Source organism: Marmota flaviventris, chromosome 6 (assembly GCF_047511675.1).
Source record: "Marmota flaviventris isolate mMarFla1 chromosome 6, mMarFla1.hap1, whole genome shotgun sequence".
In the NCBI taxonomy this organism is placed as follows: Eukaryota; Metazoa; Chordata; class Mammalia; order Rodentia; family Sciuridae; genus Marmota; species Marmota flaviventris.
In genome coordinates this window covers 126,888,739-126,903,869 of record NC_092503.1, presented here as the reverse complement: position 1 = coordinate 126,903,869, position 15,131 = coordinate 126,888,739, and the positions used below count along the sequence as shown (strand labels likewise).

Below are 15,131 nucleotides of genomic sequence, written 5' to 3'. Positions count from 1 at the left end.
GGAGATTGGAGACAGACTGCTGCAGAGGGTAATGTAGCATTAGATAATTGTGAATTATTTGCAGAAATTTTAAGCCTCTTATCTCGCTCCGAGTCTTGGGTACTACCAGAAACATTAAACAGCGAACTTTGGACTCCTAATATTTCCCTGGGGAAACACAAGCGCGGACTAGACTAGCCCAATCTGAAGGAGTCATGCAAAATCTAGTAAGTCCCTCCACCTGAGTGAGAGTGAAAGCGGCATCTATGCCATAAGTGCGGACAGATTCTGCTAAGGTTTTAATTATCTTAAAGTCTAAAGGCTCATTATATCTTCCCCTGTTATTGTCCTGAAACACCGGGTACGCAAGTCCCATATCTGTATTGACTTTCCTCCAAACTTGCGCATGAAAAGATCTCCTGGAACCTTGGCTCCCCCCCACATACGGGGGTGGGGCAACAGGCATCATATCTTCTTCTAAATTTTCAACCTCCTCCTCCTCAGAATTCTGTTGACCAATATTAGATCCCTCCCCCTTCTTACAGTAGGCATGCGCGCCTTGTGTCTCCTTTTTCTTCTTTTTCATTTTTATCTTATGTAGTTGTTGTAACAATATATCAAGGTCCTCAGAACACTCTGAGTCGCTTGTGTTCTCAGGCGTTTTTAATTCGGTCAAGTCTGGATAGAGCCTTCTCCTATTTTTATTTTCAGGCTCTTTTGCCTTCTCACTAGTCTTACTCTTAATCTCTCTGCCACTTCACTATGTGATCCTTCAGATTTTTCCTCATGTAGTTGTTCAAGAATGGCCTGACCCTCACTCACAGCTTCTTGGCATTTACTATCTGTTATACATCCTCTAACTAACTTCCAAAGTGGTATAACACCACCCTCTAAGGTGTCTTGCTCACGAGCGAAATCTAGATCTTTCCCTAATTTATCCCAGCTAGGAATCCTAAGACTCCCTGAAAAGGCAAACCAAGGAGCTACTATGTCAGCTTCTTTCAAAAACATTTGCAAAGTGCTCTGCTTTACTTTAAGTCCTTTTGAACGTAGCAACCCATCTAGGGCCAACAAAATTGGGCTTGAAGAGGTAACACCCATAATGTTTTTAGAACTATAAAGAAAGTGAAAGTACAAAAGTCCCTGCTCTCTCCTTATTTACAGGGGAGCGTCCTTATTCCCGCTCTCTCTTTCTTTACAGAGAGAGCGCCCCGCTATTTGCTTGCGGATTCCCACTTTACCTGGGAACTTACCGGTGCACCACCCTGACTGCTGAAAGTTCTGGATCCTGGGTTCGAGGAATATAATTCCCCGTCCGGGCCACCAATTGTCGCGACCCCTCGCCGGCAAGGGAAAACACGACACAGGATTCTTCTTTCAGCAGTTTATTCAGGCCTTGATTCAAGTATCATCTTCTAGTGACCCCCCCGCCGAGCGCCCAAGCACAGCCTAATAAAGCCCCCCACAGCCCAATCGTAAGCCGCCACGTGGATCTCTCTCATAGGGTGGTAAGGGATTGCGTGCCAATCTCTCCATAAAAGGAGTTGTTTACCTCAGGCCACAGTGGAAGCCGGCGCCATCTTCTAATGGCGGCCACGGTCTATAGGAATGGCTCACCACAATTCCTGCATATATTACATACCCATATAAGTATTACATACGTAGGTAACATAGAGAGATATTATAATACATGGATACAAACACATACTATATACGGCATGTAAGAAATTTTAGAGGTGAAATGATCAGGTTATGAAGTCTTAAACCTAATTGGTGCATTAATCCCCTGATAAGGATTAACTTAGTGGTAATAGACAGGGTGTAGCTGGAAGTGATAGGACATTGGGACATATATTTTTGGGTAAATATTCTGTCACAGGTGAGTAGAACAATCTCTCTCTCTTTCTCTCTCTCTCTGCTTCCTAATTGTCATGTCCTGAACTGCTTTCCTCTGCACGTCCTTTCACTATAATGTTCTGCCTCACCTTGGGTCCAGAGCTATTGGCCATCTGTGGAGTGAGATCTCTGGAAAAAAAAAAAAAACAAGCCCCCAAATAAACTTTTCATCCTCCACTTTGTTCTTTTCAAATCTTTTGGTCACAGTGATTTGACAGGAGTAAAACATCAGGAATGAAGGGTCAGCATGGATCAGCAGAGAAACTTGTTTGGACTTGTTTGGACTTTGCAGTAACTCAGTGACTTTTTAGTGCTGGTCACAAGATGACCAGAGAGTGTGTCTATGTTAGATAAGTGGATGATGTAACCTTTTTGAGTGTGGATGATGTAACCTTCTAAGTTGTGGTCATAGGATGATAAAGTAGTCAGGCAGTATGCTTATGTTAGATAAGTTAGGTATGAACAACTTGTAAAGTATATAAGCGCGGGGGAAACTCCATGTAATTGCTCACAACTAACTCTCGTCGCCTGAGAGTAAGATCGTGCAGTTGTGTGCCAGCCACCTCGTGTATTGCTTTGTGTGGTGTGCGAATAAACCAGCATTTCAAAAGGCAATCGAGTTCGTGCTTGGTGTTCGCGTACGTCGCGGTCCGGGGTCCAGTGCAGATATCCGGAAGGGAACTCCTGGTAACCAGACAAGGCTGAGAAGCTGCTCGTGACAGTTGGCGTAGTCGGCAGGATACGGAAGAAGAGCTCCGGAGCAGGTAAATATAACCCACATGGCAATGCACAATTTCTTCTACTGAAAACCTAGAATGACCGTGATCGTCCGGCGTCTAGGTTGAAGGTGGAATGAAAGGGGAGTGCCCCCACCAAAATCCTTAGGAGGACGGTGGTCCCTGTGCATGGGGTGGCTTAAGGAAAGGATAGAAAATTGGGCACTATATAGCTGGCATCAGGGAATAAGTCAGATACCTTATAAGATAGAAACAAACGGGTTTATTGCTTGGAAAATTCATATAGCTAAACTGAGGATCCTCTTAAAAATAGCAACATGGGCTTCAAGGAAGTAATAAAAAAATTTAGGCAGAAATGTAGAATAGGAGAACTAAAGCTCGAGCAAAAGGAATTAAAATCTCAATCGCCATGGCGAGGTATTGAAAGAATTGTTCAGGCAAAGATGCCTGAGTTCCAGAAAGGAACCACAGTTGAGGTAACATTAAGTAATCCTCAGACCGTCAAGCCCATAATGGAACGGGCTGACAAGAAAGAAATCCCGGGAATATTATGTAAAATTATAGATGATATCGATGATGACAGGCTAAGAGGCAAAAGGTTAGTAAAAGAAGCCCTTAAAAATGGAAGTAATAACCCATTTTTGAAAGACATATTGGACCAACTGGAAGCTCCTGATAAGGCCAGCATGCCAGTTTCAGTAATTAAAACATCCACACCCGGACGGGGACGCCCAGATGGGTTGGAACAAGTTATTGAAACTAGGGACTTAACTAGACCTGAAATGGTTCAGTTAAGGCAAGATTTTTCACAGAAAGGTCAGACCGACGGAGACTTTTTGTTTACAATTCATAGTAAGGGAGGCGAGTCTATAAGACTCGCAGGCAAGGAGATGCAGGTGGTTAATATCCAGATAGACAATCCGAGTGTTGCGGACACTTTAGCAAAGATTATACAAGAGGAACCTGACAGGGTACGCACACTTTGGGATTGGATTGCAATAGCCTGGGCAGAGGCCATCCCACATATAGATTGGGGTGTCTTTGAAGGCCAAGTACAGTGGAAGAATCCCAGTGAAGGGATTAAGATAGTAAAGAAGTTAGCTATTTTTAGCAAAATTTATAACCAGTTTCAAGGATCCCCTTTAAGTGCTCACTTAACAGCCGCGCTTAGGAGAATAATTATAAAAGGAGCACCAGAACAGCATAGAATGATGTTGGCAACCATGCTAGCTGGAGCCAACACCCTATGGGATGTAGTTGAGTTCTTAAAGCAACATCGAGAATTACAACAAGAGCACAAAATGTCATTTCAAGCTGCAATGTCATTTCAAGCTAAAGCCCGAAACCCAGTATGTTTTCCAACAAATGGCAACGGAAATATTAAATGCTACCAGACAAATGGGAACAGTCAATGTTTCCAGACAAAAAACTTCCGTTTGGGAGGCCCGTCTGGCCAGCGGAGCCTCCCAAGAAACAGAAATATGTTGGGAAATGGCAAAGACTGGAGAAAGGTGCGACCAGGACAAGCCTGGACACAAGGAAATGTTGCTGTAAACAACAGGCAGATAGGAAGCAGAATGAAGCCACAAAGGCTGGTGCCGCGAGGAAATCCGGTGCAGGGCCAGAGAGGAAGGTTTGGTTTAATAATGCCAAGGTTTGGAACATCCAGATGGCAAAACGGCCGGACACCCGGCCGTTCATACAATTAAAATTTATAGTTGATAATCAAGAATATACAGACTCCTTCCTGATAGATACGGGAAGCGAGGTAACAATAGTCAGAGATGATTTTGTAAATAATAAACCAGCTAAGGAAAAAGTTATAGTACAAGGAGTATCTGGACATAGGGCAGAAATGAGAAAAGAATGGGTAACATTTAAAATATATGATTTGGATTATACAATACAAGTGTTGGTAGGCAAAGTTCCACATGGAGTATTAGGAATTCAGGAAATCAGGTTATTATATGGTGAATGGTTACCTTTGAAGAGATTAAAGTGTTTTGAAACAAAAATTTTAAGTCAAGTAAAGATTGATCCAGTAAAATTGCCCCATACTCCACCAGTGTTTACTAAACAGTATCCTATTAAAGGAGGACACGAAAAGATTAGCGCCACAATAAAGGAAATGTTGGAAAAAGATATAATAGAAAAGGCATCATCATTTAAATATAACAGTCCAGTATGGCCTGTTATGAAACCTAATGGCAAGTGGAGATTGACGGTAGACTATAGGAATATAAATAAAGTAACCCCTTCTATGCCAGGTACTCTTCCAGATGTAGAGTCTATTTATGCTCAAATTAGGAATTTTTCACCTACTTGTTTTTGTGCTATAGATTTGAGTGATATGTTTTTCGCTATCCCATTAGATATTAAGAGTAGAGAATTGACTACATTCACTTGGGAATCAGTACAATATAGGTTTAAAAGGTTACCACAAGGATATAAAAATAGCCCAATTATAGCACATGTAACTTTACAAGAAACGTTAAAGGACTTTCAAGATAAAGGAACTACTAAGTTATGGTCATATGTAGATGATATATTAATTGCTGGGAAAGATATGACCGAGTTAAATAAGGTAAAGGACGAGGTAGTTACATTATTGAAATCAAAAGGATGGTCCATCAATCCTGATAAAATTCAGGGTCCAGCCACGTCAGTTAAGTATCTGGGGGTGGTGTGGACTACAGAAGGACCTAAGGTTCCAGATGCAGTGATAAATAAGATTTTGGCTTTACAGTCACCAAAAACCAAGACAGAGGCTCAGCAGGTGATGGGCATTTTGGGATATTGGAGATTACATATCCCATATTTGCAAATGATTCTGGCTCCAATACACAGGGTATGCAGGAAAGCTGCAGACTTTGTATGGGGACCGGAACAGAAAAAGTCATTAGATTTAGCCAAGGAATATGTTCAGACATATACCCAATTGTATGTACCTCAACCTGGTGAAGAAATTATAATTGATATAATATATGCCAATGACTTTGGAAATTGGGGCATATATACTAAAAGTAATAGTCAGACTAAACCAGTTGGGTTTTACTCCAAAAGATTTCCTTTTTCCGAAAACAAGTACTCTTTCTTTGAAAAAACAGTGTGGACAGCTTATACGGCGGTATAGAGTCTAGGTTTTGTTTTAACTAATAGAGTAGTTACATTAAGAACTCAGATACCAATTTTGGATTGGGTACGAACTAAGGAGGAAGACTTTAGAGGTTTACCCATGGAACAAAAAGTGTTGAAATGGAAATGGTATTTGTTAACTATAATTAATGATGCAACAGTGTCAGGGAATAATAAGACATTAAGGTTATCAGAATTAGTTTTTGCTCAGCCTATGGTAGAAGTACCGGTAGAGGTTAAACAACCAAAGACACAACCTATTGGAAAATGGGGGGCAGTTGCTTCTCATAAAAATGCATGGTTCACAGATGGATCAAGTAAAGTAATAGGAAATGTCACTAAATGGAAAGCTGTGGCATATCGACCAAGTGATAAAAAGATCTTAGTGAAGGAAGGCTTGGATGCCTCAGCACAGTTAGCAGAGCTCTGTGCAGTAAAATTGGCCGTTGAACAATCTATCCATGAAAAGAAAAAGTATATACACGTTTTTTCGGACTCATGGGCAGTTTGTAATGGTATTGCCATATGGTCTGCAAAGTGGAAGGAATCTGATTATAAAATTAATGGAAAAGATGTATGGGGAATACATATTTGGAAATTTCTTGCGGAGGCACCTATACATGTAAAGATAGCGCACGTTGATGCTCACACAGGACGTACAGATGAAATATCTAAATTTAATAATGTGGCAGACAAATTGAGTAAATTTGACTCCGAAGGGCTAAAATTGGTGAATAAGGCCCCTTGGAAAATATCAGATAGAACAGATACAAAGATTCGGTTGAAACGTGACCCAAATTGGCATATAAAACTTCCTGAATTGAATGCTGATATTTCGGATGATGAGATCCGACAATTGCATAAGGAATTAGGACATATTGGAACACATGGAATGTTCCAGTGGTTTCAAGGAAGAAATATAAAAGTCACCTGGGGAGCATGCAAGCGTGCGATATCTGGATGTGAATTATGCGCATCCTCGGTACAACGTTTCCGGAGGGATCCACCCCATAATAGGCCGTCACCAAGAGGATTTAATGAAAAGGTACAAATTGATTATATTGGTCCTTTGCAGAATGGAAAATATGTGTGTACTATGGTAGATTGTAGTACCGGATTGGGACATGCATGTGCAAGTAGACATGCAGATCAAAGCTCTACTATGAAAACTATTTGGAGCTGGTGTGCAGCATATGGATGTCCTTGGAATGTGACTTCTGATCAGGGTTCTCATTTTACTGGTAGAAATGTTCAGAAATTAGCTGACGTTTTAGGAATTAATTGGGATTTTCATTTGGCCTATAACCCACAAGCAGCAGGAAATATTGAAAGGTTCAATGGATTATTAAAGACTAAATTGTGGCAGATAGGACAAGATGTGCCATTTGACAAGGCAATACTGATTGCAGTTTTTGAACTTAATTCTAGGCAAAGACTGCACAGGAGATCACCCTTTGAGGAAACATTTCAAAAGGACATCGATGTGCAGGCAGACGGGGACCCAAACCCAGATAACATAAGACCATATAAGGTGTGGATACGTAACAGAAAAGATAACTCTGTGATTAAAGGTGAGATTGTATCACACGGACAAGGAAATACCCTATGGGTATCAACTGGAAAAGGGGACCTCAGATTAGTAAAAAGCCAAGATGTTGTCACTAGGTAAACGTTTGTGTGTTTTGTTTAACATATGCTTTGTTATCCTGATTGTATATTCTTGCTTGTTTTTGGGTGGATATTTTCATTGTAACGAATGGCAGACAGCTCTTTTGAATGGTTCTACTTGTTTTAATCATAAATTGTTGGTACGGGACTTACTACCCTGTTATGTACTTAATTATACACTATGTTTCTGGTAATGGCACCTAGGACTTTGTTACTTTTGCTATTTTTGCTACTTTTGATAGCCCTGCAGTTTTATTCAGTAATGGGAAATCAAACTACAACTCCCACCACTTTTACTACTACAACTCCATATTATTTTGGTATCAGGAACATTAACCTGACCAAGTATTCTTACAAAGATTGGATCTTCAATTATATTAATTTCACTCATTCACTTCAAGAGTGTAATAATTCTTGTGCAGTAATACCACAATATTGGAGAAGTAACAAATTCCTACAAAATTTTACTGCTATTAGATACCTGTTTTATCATAATTATGCATTTTGCCACCATTATAACAAACACTCCGCACCTAAGGAGTGTGACCATTTTTGGGACATCAATACAGTTGGGGTATATAGCCCAATGTTTAGATCTAGTGCGGATGGAGGATATTCTAATAAATATGAAACTAACCCCCTCCGATGTCATCTGGTACCTGGGATTATGGATATGTGGTCTTATAAGCCACATTTTGTGTATTATTATAGGAAACTTGGAGGCAAACCTTTAGTTAAGAGCTATAATGCTACAGCAGCAGTGCTTAATAATCCAAACCTTACTGTATATACTTTTGAGGAATCTACAGAAGAGAATGACTTTACATGTATAAAAGCAGCAGAAAAAGATGTTGCATCACTGCCTTTTCAGGTTTGGGTGTCCAACAAACAGAATGATTATAATTTATTCGATTATGAATATGAAGAATATGACTATTCTTCATATGATGATGGAGAAGAAAAAGGTTCTGGTGAAATTACAACTACAACCCCACGAACAACTACGTTGGGGATAAATTTGTTGCCATATAATGATTCTAAGGAAATGTTGGATGAGTGGAAAAGATTGCCTAGACATTTACAAGGAGCTAGACCGTTGCCTAGATGGCCGCAAGTTTTAGTTGAACCCTACGGGACATGGTGTCCAAAAGAGTTACAGCAGTATCTAGATTCCATGAGCACTAAACAAAGGAATATGTCTATATATATTGAAGATGTGCAAAACAGAATTCATTTGAATTATACCCATTATGTATCTTGTGTAGCGGATTTTCCTAATTTACCTATATATGGAAAGTTCGAGATTCTACAGAATCCTGATAGATCCTTAGAAATACGGAACCAATCTTATCTTACTATAGATAATTGGTGGAAAGTCAATACCTTAGGTACCGCCACTTGGCGATCACCTGTTGTGTTGACCGACCCTTTACCACAGCCATTTACCCATAACTTGGTTAAACCAGTGGCCACGCCTCCTAAATTAAAGGACAAAATCGGGTATGTTTGTATCCGCAGCATTTTTGGAGATATGCTTAACCGAACACAGGGACAAGCATTTATTGGTAGAGTTTGCTTCCCTGTTGATTCAACCTTCCTTAAGTGGTGCCAATATAGATATTATTATAAAATTGGTAATTATTCATCTGTAACTTATAAGATTCACACACAGGCCTGTAGGCTGGGTCCGGCTTACAGGACGACTGGGGTATTACATCCTGAATTTGGAATGTTTAATCACTCTGGATGGCTATTATTTGAAAACAAAACAAGGAGGTATGTCTTTAAAAATGCCAATAATGAATGGGACCTCTCAGAGATTGTGGATAGCCCGAAATTGGGACAGAGAGTGCATAGTCCAGGGTTACATGATTATAAATTCACCGTGGACAAATACATTGTTAACCAGACAGTATGGGAAAACTACACACAATATTATAATATATTTAATTGGACATGGTGTTATAATTTTAGTAGACAAAATTGTGTACAGAATCCTCTTCATGCTGTATATTTGAATGCCTCTCATATGCATCTTGAGGTGAATAATACGTGGCATAGGTTTGATAATCAGTCCTGGCAACCTGTATTGGTTGTCACACCTAAGGATATTTTGGAAAAACACTTGTATAATGTTACATTTCTACAGGTAGATTATACTTATAATGGATCCAAAGGAGAATCTTCAAAGTGGCCTTATTATAAATGCCAAGACTGTACCTTTAAGTTTTATGATAATTTCTTTGGGACTTTGATTCCCGTGTTTAATTTGAGTGATGACAAAATCAGAGTGAATGTCCATAATATGTCAATCCCGATGGGAGTTGATTCTAATTATGTGGACACTAAAAATGTTAGTTTAGCTATGGAAAGATCTATTTGCAGATGGTTTCCACATTCATGGCAATATGTGATTGGTATTCATAGGTCTATTATGCATAATGATTCCACGTACTATGATATTCCTCTTGATGTAAATATAACTGGAAATGTTTCCAAACATTATGAAGGTGGTAATGTTGTATTAGGCAATGAGGAAAAACAAACGAGGGATTATACTTTACATCCAACAGTATATTCTCTTGCATTTGTACCACCAGATTTGGATGAAGTTACTTTAGTGAATTACAAAACAGAAACTTACCTGGTAAATGCTGATGACTACTGGTCATTGAAGACTGGGTGCCCTAGAGCACAGCTCTGGGATACTATAATTAGATACCATGTGGATGTAGCAGATAGAAGAACTCTGAAATGGTGGTTGACACAAGGAATGGATTTCTCTACTTGGTCTAGTAAAATATATCCAGGAAAATTACCTTATTACTGGTATATGTTATTGCCAGGAAGTGAAAATGAATGGAATTTTTATGATATTGTAACACATGATGTTTTACATAATAATACTGATGTGTTTGATGCACATGCAGGTAATCATATTATATATAGTACAAAGATGGATATGCAAAAATGCTACATGGAGCCGACCTCTTTGAATCCTTGTTTAATCGATAGAGGAGGATTTGATGAAACCAAGGGATGGGTTACTGCCCATTTCCCAAGAGCGGTCCTCTTCCCACGCAAGGAAAAGGACGGTAATTTTATGAAGACTTTAGAGGCTCCAGGATTTTTACCTTTATTACATCAGCCAGTTAGATTTTTGATACAACCACAAGTACAGCCAATTGTGTTACGATTGTCTGTTAGTGATTTGTTGAAAGGTGAAACTGTATGTCCTTCTTTTGAGTCTACTGTGTTGCCAGATTTGTTTTATTCAGTTCAAAGAAATGCAGCAGGATGAAGACCTTTGCAGTTCGCAGCGATTGGCGCTTTCCTGGCCGGAGCAGCTTTGGGGGCAGCGATCGCTGGAGCAATGACGGAGGAACTTCGAGTGGAAATTTCAGCTCTTCGAGGACTTCAGAATAAACAGAACTTTGTTATCTCACAATTATCTAAAAATCTGCACTCCGCATCTTTACTTATGGAAAGACTTTCTGCAGAACAGGAACTTTTGAAACATCATGTTGATTCACTAAGTAAGGTGATTGAGACTATGGATGCATCATGGAATGTACGTATGAAACAATTGGAGGCAACTCAGGAATGTGAACATCTGCAAGCAATGATCACCGCGGGATTAGAAGAAATAAGACTGTTATTTAGAACCGGCATAGGCATGGAAACTGCATCAGCTATAACCATATTAGATCCTACAAAGGATTCTTGGTGTGAAACTGGTGTTTGCATGATTAATTTATGGCAAATGTCGACATCTAAGGTTGTAATAGGATATCCAACTAAGGCTATACCGAAGAAAATTGGTAAAGATTGGATAATACCGTTTGATAAGTTTTATTGGTTAAAATGGAACAATATGTCATATTATGTGCCTAGTGAAGCCACTTATGCTATAGGTAAAACAACTATTATAGCATATGATCTTTTCTCAGATGAACCTAGGACTTCTGATATAACTATATCTATGCCTCAGGCTACTTTGTTAGATCTTGGGAATTTTAATATGTTGTCTTGTTATCCTGAACCTTACACGGTTCGACGATGGCAAAACATTTCTTATAGTGATTCTTTGAGTCTGAATGCTGGTTGTCATGTACATACTAATGTCATGATGATGGAACATATGAATCTAACTGTTAAGAAACATCTATTTAGGTCTAAGGATTTTACTGCTACGCAAAACTTACGAGTCCTGACTCAGGTGGTTTATATGTCTAATCATACTTTTGGGCTACATTCTTTTGTACCCCAGCCACCTCTGTCAGAAGAATATAAAAATATGATGAAAGCAACAGAGGCAGCTAAGTCCATTTATGCTTCATTGGGAAAGGAAATTGAGACAGTACATAATCAAACTACTGAACTTCTCCAAAGATTCTCAGGAGAAACTCATAAAGTTAAAATGTTGGTTGATTCCGGATACTTGATTCCGCGTGACTTTCAGTATACTTATGATTGTAGTTTTGTAGGTTTCTTTAGAAAATTAGTTCATGCAGATGTGAGTTGTATTATGAGATGGAATCCTTTCCATTGGATTAAGGAAGGATTGCTATATGTATGTTGTTTTGTATTATTAGTATTATGCATTAAGGTTTGTTTAAAGATTAATAAGTCTGCAGGAAAGAAAACTTACATTAAAATGGATAAACTTCAACATTACAGAGACCATGAAGCGAAAGGCACTAAGAAAATTAAATCCAAGAAGGAGAAGGACGGCAAGATCGAGGAATTATTCTGAACAGTTGCACTATGCAAATTGTCATCTTTGCATCGAATTTCATGTAAATACATGGTTTTTATATAGTGCATATACACTGTTTGGGCAGGAACGTTTTTCTCTTTTATGTAGACTAGTAACCTTACGCAGTGGACCATGGTGTCCGCTGGATAATAATTTGGAGGGTATTGTACCTTCTTTATGTGTATTCTTAAATCATGTTTGGAACTGTATTCCTAATATTAATTCGCACTGTAATGTTTATTGTAGGTATGATGTACACTCGTGTGTTAAGGGTTTATTTGGATTGTTCACGGAAGTAATGAAGTCTGATCATGATTTGTTGACACAGCAATCTAATGCATTTGCTTTTTACATTAATGGGATTATTTCCCTTAGCTATGATAGATCATTGTTGTTTAGTGATGAGTTATTATGTAGGAGTTTTGCGCAATGCAGACGGAGGAAGACGTATAACCCTAGATCTTTGTTTGATATATGCTTAAGGAATATCTGTAAGCCTTATTTTGTTAAATTGTGGACTTATGTCGATTGTCACCAAAACTTACCCAGACTTGGTTAACGTTATAGAATTTCTTGAGGAACTATGTCTGTGGACCAGATAATCATCAGACGGATATTAGGACGCAAATTGAGGAACGACCTGTTGTTCCGGAAGGATCGCATGACTCCAATTCCGATGTTCTTGGAAAAAGATGTTGACTATCCATTTATGATAGTTCACAATATGGTGATAGATTTATCGTTAGTGAAGGATTTGAATTTTGATGTTTATTCACGACTGACACATCCTTTTGTGCCACATGTGAAAGCTCCCTTTTGCTGTGAGATTCGTACTATGATTGCACCTTTTCTACACTCCTGTGTGGTTGGTGGCTGCATGGATGCCGTGGATTGCATCTTCCAATCTGAAGATTGGCTCGAAGGGTTGCGACAGCCCATACGTCTCCCCGAGGACGGGCAACTTCCGAATGGACGACCTAAGACAGGGGACCGTACTTGTCGCTTTGATACATCGGCACCAGCAGTACCCTCGGCACCTCCGTATCAAGGGGGTGGAATGACAGGAGTAAAACATCAGGAATGAAGGGTCAGCATGGATCAGCAGAGAAACTTGTTTGGACTTGTTTGGACTTTGCAGTAACTCAGTGACTTTTTAGTGCTGGTCACAAGATGACCAGAGAGTGTGTCTATGTTAGATAAGTGGATGATGTAACCTTTTTGAGTGTGGATGATGTAACCTTCTAAGTTGTGGTCATAGGATGATAAAGTAGTCAGGAAGTATGCTTATGTTAGATAAGTTAGGTATGAACAACTTGTAAAGTATATAAGCGCGGGGGAAACTCCATGTAATTGCTCACAACTAACTCTCGTCGCCTGAGAGTAAGATCGTGCAGTTGTGTGCCAGCCACCTCGTGTATTGCTTTGTGTGGTGTGCGAATAAACCAGCATTTCAAAAGGCAATCGAGTTCGTGCTTGGTGTTCGCGTACGTCGCGGTCCGGGGTCCAGTGCAGATATCCGGAAGGGAACTCCTGGTAACCAGACAAGGCTGAGAAGCTGCTCGTGACATGATTTAAACAAACAAACAAACAAAAACTTACTAAAACAAAACTACTATCAAATTTTCTTATGTCTTTAAATATGAACTATAAGAGTGTTCTGTTTTGGGGAATAAAACTGACAAGTGAGATAATATTATTATTTTTTTTATTTATGAGTTCTAAATTAAACAATATTAAAATTGAAAAGCAGTTAATTTTATTTATAAATGAGCTCATTTCAGCACTGATTTAGTCAGTTTTTGTTTTGTTTTGTTTTGTGTGGCTGTGACTAAAAGATCTGACCAGAACAATTTTAAGGGAGTAAAATTTTATTTAGGAGCTCACAGTTTCAGGGGTCTCAATCCACAAAGAGCAATCTCAATTCCTTGGGGCTCCAGGAGAGGCAAAACATAGTGGCAAAAGAGTGTAGCAGAAGGAAGAGGCTCACATGTTGATCAGAAGGCAGAGAAAGAAAGTCTCCACTTGCCAGATAGACAAATATACACCCCAAAGTCATGTCTCCAATTTCCACCTCCTCCAGCCACACCCTAACACTTCAGTTACCAATCAGTTAATCCCTATCAGGGGATTAATTCACCGATTGGGTTAAGACTCTCACACACCAGTCATTTTTCCTCTGAATCTTCTTGCATTGTCTCACACATGAGCTTTTGGAGGACACCGCACATTCAGGCCATAACATTTCACACCATCTTAAAATGTGTTCTCTGTCATTTTGAAAGGTGCTAAAGCATATGTCCTGTGCTATATTAGTAACATGAAAATGTTCTTCCATAATGTGCCTCTACCCCACTCAATCATTTATTTACACTTGTAATTTAGGTCAACAGAATAGGTACTTCATAGTATTTAGAAAGAAAATTTAAAAATATACTTTGTAAAATATATGAAAGTTATGTCATGGAATTATCTTATTTTCATAACTTTATCACATCCATGCATTTCCCCTATGTAAATACTTTTATGCATTTTTGATATAGAAAAAGCAGAGGAAGAGAATCACCATAGTTAACTTACTTCTTCCAAACGCAATCATAAAAGACTTTGTAGAGCAGGAAAACTTAATTGTGAATTTATAAAGAAAAGATGCAGCAATAGAAAAGGAAGATAATTTCTCATGGAACTGAAGCCAGATTTAAAATTAGGTAGTCAGTGTAGTTAGGTAAATCGGGTCTAATATCGAGTGAAATCTAAAATGGAGGCCGTGCGGAGAATGACTCAGGGAAAACACAGGACAACTCATGGAATGTTAATGAAGTCCCAAAAGGCCCTAGGCCAAAATCCACCTCAAAGAAATGTTAATGAACAGCCCCCAGCAAAAAGGTGCTGACTCAGAAGTCCTTCCTGACCAGATTACTTCTTTGGCCCACCTGTGTCCCACCCCTCGGGCCTTCCAA

General features: G+C 39.2%; 1 long non-coding RNA gene across 2 annotated transcripts; it reads left to right on the top strand.

Moving 5' to 3' along the window:
* The first annotated feature begins 2,474 nt into the window (after positions 1-2,474).
* On the top strand, positions 2,475-12,974 carry LOC139706061 (uncharacterized). Of its 2 annotated transcripts, XR_011707780.1 has the most exons (4): positions 2,475-2,639; positions 7,176-7,318; positions 12,096-12,214; positions 12,742-12,974. It is a non-coding gene; the product is annotated as an uncharacterized lncRNA (long non-coding RNA). The 2 variants fall into 2 exon arrangements; XR_011707779.1 differs by lacking the exon at positions 7,176-7,318 and having other exon boundaries at positions 2,477-2,639; positions 12,742-12,968.
* Positions 12,975-15,131: the final 2,157 nt, after the last annotated feature.